At 37.5% G+C, this 11435-nt stretch overlaps 1 protein-coding gene and 1 non-coding gene across 2 annotated transcripts in view; both read right to left on the bottom strand.

The window, feature by feature from the left end:
- Window positions 1-11435, bottom strand: part of SDK1 (sidekick cell adhesion molecule 1) — a 731734-nt gene that overhangs the window by 487544 nt on the left and 232755 nt on the right. The window lies entirely within an intron of this gene.
- On the bottom strand, window positions 9359-9465 carry LOC114006946 (U6 spliceosomal RNA). Its single transcript, XR_003548597.1, has one exon. It is a non-coding gene; the product is annotated as a U6 spliceosomal RNA (small nuclear RNA).

The raw sequence follows: 11435 nt of genomic DNA, 5'->3' as shown, positions 1-11435 counted from the left end.
TATCACTTACAATTAGTGAGGTTGGCGGAAAACCACATCTCCTTCTATAATTGCTATATATTTTTAACAATACTTATAAAACCATTTTCCAAAAAGACCCTAAGCTTACAAATAATTATTTGTTATTTATTATTATATAATTTTTAATATATAAGTGTATACTGTGGTGGGGCATAGAAAGTCTGATGGTTAATCAAAGATCTTTGAATGTCCCCTCTGGCCTCAAGTCTAAATAAGCTAGCAGCTCTGAGGGGCCAGAGTTGACAAAGAAGTCTTGGTACCTTTAGAAGTCTGTTGCCTGATTGAACAGGAGGAACACTGCAGCTGCATAAACAAAGACATCAGTCTTACTGCTGGTTCTAGCTCAACTATGGATTGGCTAATTCACACCAAATGATAATTCTTTTTTTTTTTTAATTGTTTTTTTCTTTGAGAGGTTTTTGCTATAGGGTGCGTGCGCTCGCCAGACAGACAGAGAGAGACAGAAAGACAGAAAGTGAGAAATCACCCCCCAGAGGGGATGGCCACTCCGCAATCCCTTCTCCTCCTTTCTCCTCTCGGGATCTTGGCACGCACGCACACGCACCCCGCGTGAGTTTAAGCCACTGGGTCCAGGACTCAAACCGCAGTCGACTGTGTGGGAGTCCAGCGACATAGCCATTACATTAACTGCTGGTCCCCCAAATGATAATTCTTTATTTGTCAAATGACTACTAAGCTACCTGTACTATTTCAGGAGGTGAGACTCAAACTGGATTATCTGAGTAAACATTTTAACAGTCATAAAGTCTTATGCAAACATTAGACTATTGTAAAAAGGCTTAGAAATACCTATTAAGCAGCATAACTAATAAGGGCAAATAAGTGTATAGTTATCTTAATATAAAGAGTGAGACAAGATTGCTTGAAGATCAAACTTATGTTTTGTTCAGGTCTGTAATTAAAATGTGCATTTTATTTCATAAGTGTCTTTATCATAGTAAAATTTGCAGCCTTATAGTGACACCTTTATCTCATTCTACAAGAGGGAAGGAGGTAAAACAAGAAAGGGTAAGTTATGAAATAGATTTTAGAGAAAAATATCATGATTAGCTATGAGAAAGCAGGCATCAAAAGCACTGGGAAAATGGATATGAAAATAACAAGTGCATGCAGGGATGAAGGCAGATCTCTCATTCTGGATCAGAGTCCATGTATATACACACAGCTCCCTGTGATACAGTTCTCTGCAGGTTACCATGGAGATTCTGAGAAGTTTCACTATATGATGGCTTATGCAAGACTGTCTGACATTCTCAGGTCACTATAACAAAAACAAGGTCAATTTCTGTTAAATACCCATTCAAGATCCATTCTTATCCAGCAAACTATTATACTGACATACAATAAAGTATCTGCTTTATTTCTTCCAGAAAAAAAAGAAAAAAAAAACTTTTAAAATACCTTCTTTTTCCTGGTAGTTTTTCAGGTTATTTACTGTATGCAATGATTAGCAACACAGTGACTGCTTACTTAACATGTACTCATTTGCATAGTGGTCTATACACTTACACATATTGTTTTCATTTAAGCCTCACAAAACACCTATGTGATAAATGAGAAAAAGCATACATCAGAAAAATGAGGCTTGACCAATTTCATTATGTTGAACTAGAAATGCCAAATGATTGAGAAACTTGAATTTGTTCAGGTAATAGTAACAGAGGCCTTAAATGATCTAAACATAAATGTGACAAAATATCTTCTTATTGTGTGACTGAGAAACAGAATGTGGGTACAGTGCAACATGAAAAATAAATATCAGTCAGTGGTGTTATGGCGGGGTTGGCTGGATTTGACATAGTCAATCATGCAGTTTGAGTGCTGGACCTGGTGGCTTGAAAGACATACCGGGCACAAGTACATGTGTGTCCAAAATCCTAACAGGAAAATGGAGGAGAGTGGCCATCCTTCTAGGAAGTGCTTTTTTGCTCTCTACATTTCTCTTTCCAGCAAGCACACAAGCTCTAAGCAAAATTTTTTAAAAAGGCAAATGTCTGGACTCATGCATGGTAGCATGCACTGATTGACACTGCTGCATGTCAGGGTAACACTACATAGGAAGCCCAAGTTCAATTCCAATTCCCAGCCCACCCTAAAATCCAGTGTGGTGGCACATGTCTGAAGTCCCAGGTACTCAGGAGGCTGAGGCAGAAGGATTGTAACATAAAAAGACTCAATTTAAGGGAAGAAAATGAACAGTATATAATAAATGAATACTATAGACAATATGGCGGAGGGGACAGGGAGTGAGGGTGAGGTGGAGAAAGAGATATATTATGTGACTAGGATAGCAAACAGAGACTGATAGAAGATTTATTTGCTTAGTGAATTAGTATAAATAATGGTCACAAACAGTTATGTTATGAAAGAGGGAGAATCAAAGACATTAGTCAAATAGTTATTTTCTTTTAAGCCATAATTATGAATAAAAATGTTATGAAAGGCTGAAAACTACTTTGAAACATCAGCATGAAGGACTACGATAAACATGTATATGTCACGATAGAAATATGCCAGGCCTGGTATAGAGCCTGGTCTTTACAGACAGCAAAGGAAAGGTTTCCTTGGAGAGTTGGGATGGCAACAAAAGCCAAGCCACAAACTACTTCAGGTAAAATACAAAGTATTATGTTGAATCATATGCAATTGCCAACATATGATTGTTTTTGACCTACAAAATGGCAACCGTACATGGTTCAACTTAATAGAAACCAAGGAGGTCCAATAGGCAAAAACAGTGAAGACAGTCAATTAGGATCTTACATAAACAAGCACTTTAAACTATTTCTTTTCTTTTCTTTTCTTTCTTCCTTCCTTCCTTCTTTCCTTCCTTTGTTTAAGAGAGATGTTTGCCATAGGGCACATGCACTCAGAGACAGAGACAGAGACAGAGATAGAGAGCCTGTCAGAAATCACACCCCCACCCCTCCAGGGGATGGCCATGCCACAATCCCTTCTCCGTTGTCCTCTTGGGAGTTTGGGCACACACACTCATCTGGTGTGTTTCAAACTGCCAAGTCTGGGACTGGAACAGCGGTTGGCCATGTGGGAGTCCAGTACCTTAACCACTATGCCACTTGTAGGCCCTAGCACTTTAAACTATTTCTAAACCTCTGATTTGACCTGTATTTACTGAAAACGAGCACATTCACAATAATGAGCTGGATAATTCCAAAATAACTGGTTTAATCTTCATGAAGATTATTTCTCCAAAAACAGGAGTGGAAAAAGATGATCAGAATTCCTAAGAAGTTGACCCTGTTGCAGACCAGCACCTAGATACTTCCCAGCTTCCACAAGTCCTTGGCAGACTCATCACAGAAGCAAAAGGATTCCCTCACAGAAGACAGCATGAGTTTGAGTATTTTAACAATCTCATTTAGAAATAGTCATATCACGGTTTGTCAAACTTGGAGGATTAGTTATCTAAATAGTAAAACCACAAATTAACAAAGAAAATCTATACAAAAGTAACATTCAGACAACAATAAACCTGCAAAATACCTTTTTTCACACACATATATACATATATATATATATGTATATATGTGTGTGTATATATAATTATAAAAATAATACTGGCCCTGCTGCAGTGGTACATACAGTAAAGCACTACTGTAATGCTAGAATCATATGAGAATGTCCCAGGTTTAGATCCTAGGTTGACCTGAACATGTCAGTCACATACCTAAGGGTGCACCTATAATCCTGGCTGGTTGGAGGACTGTAGAGAGGATTGCGGCATTGTGGATCTACCTTCCAACCTACGATATGAAATAAGTAAATAACAATGAATAAAACCTTTCAAGATAAGAATACAAAGGATGATTCTGGGAAAAAAGGCAAAGAAGGAAGCACCAGGAATCTGTCTCCCCATTTAGACAACTGTGCTGGCAGAATCTGTCCAGTGCTACTATCTGGCACATTGGAGGTTACTGAAGGCTTGCAATATCCAGAGGAAGGTGTAGACAGTTTAGTCAACTTGAGCTTTTAGAACAATAGAAGTTGTCTATCCCTCACTCCCAACTCCCAAAGCAGGCAGCTGTGTCCATGTTGCTGGAGCAGGCAGCCTGTACACAGCTTAAAAGAGCCAAGGTGGACAAAAAGAATAATGTCCTCCAAAATTTAAGAGATTTATGCTCTGATCACTGGTTGCAGACCAAGATGGCACTGGCCTCTCCACTGCTCTCCATATAATTGTTGCTGCACCTCCCCCTTCTGGCTGATGTAGCTTCTATGAGAGAAAAGGAACAGCACACTTCCCCCACTTAATTTTTCTTTTTTGACCTATCTTGTAGCTCAACATTAAAGACTAGAATATTCAAAAGCAACTGCATTTACAGGAAAAATAAGAAAGTGACCATGTATACTCAGGCAAAGACACAAAAAAACACTGAGAGGGTCTTAAAAATTACACCTCAGTCTGATCCTTGGCACAGAGACAGCCTACAACAGCAACAACAACAACAACAAAACAACAGAACCTTGAGTAAAAGAGAGAATTTGATATCCAGAGTACCATATTACTAGATTCAAATGTTCAGTTTTCAATAGCAAAAAGGCAAATAAAGAAACAAGAAGTTATGACCCATTTAAAGGGAAAAAAGAAAAAAACAAACAAAAAACAGAAAATGTCCCTGAAAAAGACCTGATGGTGGATCTACTGAACAAGGACTTTAAAACAATTTGCAAAAATTTTTAATTTTTTAAATTGTGATTTCTGGTTTACATACAATTGTACATGTTAGTGAAGAATGGTATGGTTTTTCAGAGTATACGTACAGTATGTACTATATAAACATATACATTTTCAACAGTGAATATTACATTATGTTACATTTAGAAATAGTTCTAGTTTTGTGGAAAATACATATCGAATTGCCAATACCATTTTTTATTCTGTTGTACACAGCTCCATAACCTACTTCACTTGGGTACATGCATTCTTGTGTCTGTTAATCATTTCTCTTAAACTCTCCTACCCATTCACCCTCTTGAAGTTTCTGGTATTTACCATTATGCTTTTTATTTCCATGCCATCAAGTCTTTCACTTTCCCCAGAGAGTGCAATTAAGCATGGACATATAGTGTTTGTCTTTCATAGCCTGGCTTAATTAACTTAGCATCATGTTTTCTAGGTTTATCAATGTTGTATCATATGACAGGATGTTGTTCTTTATAGCTGAGTAGTATTTCACTATGTATATTTGCCACATTTTCTTTGTCCATTAATTAGTGTTTAGGTACTTAGGTTGATTCCAAGTATTTGCTATTATAAATAATGCTGCAATAAACATGGATGTGTACATGTCTTACTGACAGAGTAGTTTCTTGTCCTATGAGTATATACCCAAGAGTGGCATTACTGAGTCACCTAGTAGTTTTATTTTTAGATGTTTGAGAAACCTTCATACCATTTTCCACAGTGGCTATACTAATTTACATTCCCACCAGACTTGTATGAGGAGTCACTTGGCTCCACAACCTTGCCAGTATTTTTTATTCCTTGTTTTCTTGATCACAGCCATTCTGACTAGAGTTAGGAGGTACTTCATGACAAGAGAAGTTGAACAGCTTCTCATATTCATCTTAGCCATTTCTGTATCTTTCTTTGAGAGCTGTCTGTTCAAAATAATTGTCCATTTTGATTGGAGTATTAGATGTTTTTTTTTTAACTTTTTTTTTTGGTGAGTATGCCATTTAAGTTCCTTCTATATTCTGGTTATCAATCCTTTGTCTGAAGTATAGTTTGCTAATATTTTCTCCCATTCTATGGGTTGTCTTTTAGTTGTATTATTTCTTTCATGGTGCAGAAGCTTTTTAGCTTGATATAATAATACTTATCTATTTTTGGTATTGCTGCTTATGCTTTAGAGGTCTTTTTTAAAGAAACATTTGCCTAGTCCTAGGAATATCTTGAAGTGTTTTGTCTGTGTTTTCCACAGGTAGTTTTGTAGATGTGGGTTTTACATTTAAATCTGTCAATCCACTTTGTGCTAATTTTTATTAATGGAGAGAGATAAGGAACCAAATTCATACTTTTAGAGGTGGATAAACAGTTTTCCCAGGATCAATTTTTTTTTTTTTGAGAGGTTTTCGCTATAGGGCATGTGTGCTCGCCAGAAAGACAGAGAGAGACAGAGAGATGAAAAGTGAGAAATCACTCCCAGGGGGGATGGCCATGCCACAATCCCTTCTCCTCCTTTCTCCTCTTGGGATCTTGGGCACACATGCACACACACCCAGCATGAGTTTAAGCCACTGGGTCTGGGCCTCGAACCATGGTTGACTACATGGGAGTCCAGTGACATAGCCATTATGCTAACTGCTGGTCCCCACCAGGATCATTTATTAAAAAGACTTATCTTTTCTTCACAGGACTGTCTTGAGACAGTTGTCAAAAATCAATTTACTATATGTTGTTTAATTTGTTTCTGGATTTTCTATTATGTTTCATTATGTGTTTTTGTGCTAGTGCCATGCTGTTTTGATCATTGCAGCTTTGTAATATATTTCAAGACCAGGTAGTGAGATGCTTCTGATTTTACTCTTTTTACACAGCATTGCTTTGTGATTCTGTGTCTTTTGTAATTTCAGACAAATTTTGCTATTGTTTTTCTATTTCTGTGAAGACTGTCACAGGTATTTTGATAGGTGGCACTAAATAGGTAGATTAATTTTAGTATTGTGGACATTTTAAGTATATTGATTCTTCTAATGAAAGAACAAAGATCTTTTTTTTTCAATTTCTTTTTTCAGTTCTTCATAGTTTTCATTGTAGGGATCCTTTACCACTTTGATTAGATTTAGGTCTAGGTATTGTGTGTGTGTGTGTGTGTGTGTGTGTGTGTGTGTGCGCGCGCGCGTGTGTATGTGTGTGTTTGTTATGTTATTTTCTGTATTGTATTCTTTTTTTTTTTAAATTTCCCTCTCTTTTTCTACAAAAGTCCACAGCTATTTTATTTTAAGGTATTTATCATAGGGCATGTACCTCACCAGAGGCAGAAAAGGAAAATGAGAAATTGCCCCCAGGGCAGAAAGCCACACTGCCATCTCTTCTCCATTTGCCTTTTGGGATTTTTGGTACATGTTAATCGCATATATCTTTATAGTGTATTGCATTTCTTCTTCCAGCATGATTACTATGCTTATCAGTCAATACAAAGACATTACTAACCACATCATAATCATCAAATAGTTTTACATCATTTTTAAAATTATTATTAATCCTCATTTTTTAAACATCCAATCGCTATATATAATTTGACTTATAAAGAGAATTTACCCAACATGAAATACTTCTCAGACCAGTCAGTTGAGAATACTATACATGCTATCATCAACAGGTAATATACCAGGTAATCTGTGTCCCACTAATGACATGCCTCTCTATTTGTTCTCATGCTATCCTTCTCTATACTCTTTCCTTCTCCCAACCGCCATTCCACAGTGTCTTTAGCATCCATAACTATTTTCATTGTTTTTATTCCCTCCAATATTTCAATCTCTACTACAAAGTGCAGATAGTCATTATGTATGAAGTGGATACATAAAGTATCTTTCTTTTATAGCCTGGATAGTGTTACTCAGCAATAGGTCTTCCATATTCAACCACCTTCTATCAGATGACAGGGTCTTGCTATTTTTTATGGCTGAATAGTATTCCACAGAGTATATGTGCCACACGTTTTCCATCCATTCATCTGTTTGTGGGCATTTGGGTTGGTTCCATGTCTTAGCAAACATGAATAATGATGCAATAAATATTGATGTCCAAGTGCTTTTCCAACTGAGCATTCTCCTGTCCTTTGGGTAGATACCCTGAAGTGGAAGTGCTGGATCAAATGGTAGTTCTATTTGTAGATCTTTGAAGAACCTCCATATTGCTTTCTACAGTGGCTAAACCAGTTTACATTCCCACCGACAGTGTAGGAGAGTTCCCTTTTCACCACATCCCCGCCAACACTTAATCACTTTTTGTACTTTTAATCTTGCACATTCTGTCAGGGGTTAGGTGGTATCTCATTGTGGTTTTAATCTGCATCTCCCTTATGATAAGGGATGTTGAGCATTTCCTCATATGCTTTGTGGCTCTTCATTTTGCTTCCTTAAAGAGATTTTTGTTCAGCTCATTTTCCCATCTTTGAATTGGGTTAGACTTTTTTTGGGGGGGGTTGGGTAAGCCACTTGAGTTCCCTGTGTATTCTGGTTATCAGTCCCTTGCCTGAGGCATATTTTACAAAAATATTCTCTCATTCTGAGGGTGTCGATTCACACTTGCTACACTTGTTACTGTGTCCTTTGCTGTGCAGAAACTTCTTAATCTGATATAGTTCCACTTGTCTATTTTAGGGATTATTGCCTGTGCTTTGGGAGTCTTATTTAAGAAGTCTTTGCCTACCTCAATGTCTCCCAGAGTTTCCCCAGTGTTTTCTAATAGTAATTTTATAGTTTGAGGTCTTAGGTCCAGGTCTTTGATCCATTTTGAGTTCATTTTTGTTAATGCTGAAAGATTGGGGATTCAGTTTCATCTTTCTGCAGGTGGATACCCAGTTTTTCTAGCACTATTTGCTAAAGAGGTATTCCTTTTCCCAATGGATTGACTGATATCCTTTGTCAAAAATCAGTTGGTAGTAAGTTTTGGGCGTTATTTCTGGAGTCTCTATTCTATTCCATTGGTCCACCTGTTTGTTTTTGTGCCAATATCATGCTGTTTTGGTTATCACAGCTTTTTAGTATATTGTGGGGTCAGCGACTGATATGATACCCACTCCATTCTTCTTGTGCAGGATTGCTTTGGCAATACAAGGTCTTTTATGATTCCAGATAAATTCTATGATTGTCTTTTCTAGATCTGTTAATAATTTCTCTGGTATTTTGATGGAATTGCATTAAATATGTAGGTTTACTTGGGTAGAATTGCCATTTTGATTATGTTAATTCTTCCAATCCGGGAACATGGGATATCTCCCACTTTTTTATGTCACTTTCAATATATTTTAATGATTTTCATAGTTTTTGTAAAGGTCTTTGACTTTTTTAGTTAGGTTTACCCCTAGGTGTCTTATACATTTTGTGATTATGGTAAATGGGATTCCCTTCTTCAGCTCTACTTTGTTCAACTTGTTGTTCATATACAGAAATGCTATAGATGTTTGGAGGTTGATTTTGTATCCCCCCCCCCACTTTACCGTATTCATATATTACTTTGAGAAAGTCTTTTTCATGGAAATCTTTGGATCTTCTAAGTATACCATCATGTCACCTGCAAATAAAGATATTTTCAGCTCTTCTTTGCCATTTGAATGCCTTTTATAAAAATATGGAGCATTTCTTGAATTTACATGTCATCCTTGTGCAGATGACATGCTAATCTTCTCCATATCATGTCAATTTTAGTATATGTACTGCTGAAGCGAGCACTTGTATTGTATTCTTCATCCTCAGAATTTGTTTGATTCTTTTTAAAAGATGTCTAGCTCTTTACTGAATTCTTCAAATATAAGTCTTATCTCCTGATATTGTTTGTTTGATTTCTCTTGCATCTTATTTAGTTTTGTTATGATCAACATTCTGAAATCCATTTCCAGCTTTTCTGTAGTTTACTATATTTTACCCAGTGTTAGTAAGAAATTAATATTTTTTTGAAAGAGAAATATTTTCTTTTTTTTTTTTGTCCCTACACTTACATTACACTTAGGCACCTAATGCAGTACCTGCTTCTTCCTAACTTATGGAATAGATTCTATATTGAAATATTTTTTATTTGTTTAGTTATTTATTTTTCCAAAGACTATAACCTTTAGTACTTGTTGAATGAATCAATATAGCATTGGTTTTAGTTGACTTTATTGCAGTAGACTCTGTATATTCAGAGATCACAGCAGACAGTTTCTTATAGGAAGGATGGGCAGTATAAGGAGTAAGAGAAAGAGAGAACTGAATACTAAACCCTCTAACTGGAAAGTGGTTGTGTGGGAACCTGGCTAGGCCTTCTGCAGGGATAGTATGTAAACAGGACCATGTGGACCCAGGCAGGGGCTTTCTGTACCTATATGAGATGGGTTGGGTTTAGGTGGGACCCTTTGTGGAGTTCATAGTTGAGGCGATCCAGGTGGGCGATCACAATGGGATGGAGATAAGAGGCAAGAGGAGGGCAATGGGGGGGTCAACAGGTCCCAAGCAGGGCGAGGTGTGGCTATCCATGAAGTTCATGGACAGGTAGGAGCTGAGCAGAGCCTGAGCATTCCTGGCCAAGGTACCCTTGAAGATCCTAAGGCAAGTGGGCCCAAGTATGCCTGAGCAGGAACCCCATGTGGCACAGCGATCAACATAATCAAGTAAGGCCTGGGTGGGACGGACTATAAAACCCAGAGGTGGAGGGAGAGGGGTAAGCAGTCCTCAATAGGCCTCAGTAAACTTCAGCAGAGGAATCCTTGAGACTCAAAGTGGAGCAGGGCTACATGAGACCAGAGCTTGTCCAGTCAGGGACTGGGTAGGGTGCCCTGAAAAGCCTGAACACCAGCAGACCTTATTGGGCCTGAGCAGACCTAAGTGGGACCCAGGTGAGATGGTCCATGAAGGCCAGAGGGATGTCAAATATGGCAGATTCAAGTGGAGTTTGGGCACTGACCTGTAAAACCCAGGTGAAGGGTGGCCCACAAAATCCAGAGGCAACACTGGAAAGGCAGCCTGAGAAAGGCCATAAGTGAGTGAATTATGGCAGACCAAGCAGAGCTGGACTGGCTAGCCTATAGTACCTGGATTTAGGGTAGCCCACAAAACCCAGAGGCAGCCTGGCAAGGTAACCTGGGAGAGGCCAGAGGTGAAACACCTTCTCAAAGATGCTCAAAGAATTAAAGGAAAACATGGAGAAAGTCAAGAAAACAATGTTAACAAAACAGAAATATCAATAAAAAAAAGAAGACCTAAAAAGAAATGGAAAAGATATACTAGAATTGAAAAGTATAATAACTGAAGCAAAAAATTTATTAGAGTGATTATAAAATAGATTTAATCATGCAGAAGAAAGAATAGAAAACTTGAAGATAGGACAAAGAAAATTATCAAGTCTCAGAAATAGAAAGTTTTTAAAAAGTGAACAAAGCATAAGGAACTTGTGAGACACAATCAAGCAGACAACATACACAATGTGAGAGTTCTAGAAGGAGAGGTGAGAGAAAAGGGCAAAGAATATTTGAATAAATTATGACTGGAAACCTCCAAATTTGATAAAAAGACATGGACATAGCCATCCAAAAAGTTTAACTAACTCCAAGTAGGATAAACTCAGGAACCCATAAAGAGACACATTATAATTAAACCTTTCAAAGACAAAGAGAATCTTAAAAGCAGCCAAGCAGAAGAGACTTATCACATACAAGATATCCTCA

This window comes from Tupaia chinensis, unplaced genomic scaffold (assembly GCF_000334495.1).
Source record: "Tupaia chinensis unplaced genomic scaffold, TupChi_1.0 Scaffold000101_1, whole genome shotgun sequence".
NCBI classification, from domain to species: domain Eukaryota; kingdom Metazoa; phylum Chordata; class Mammalia; order Scandentia; family Tupaiidae; genus Tupaia; species Tupaia belangeri.
This window is presented reverse-complemented; position numbering and strand designations above follow the sequence as displayed.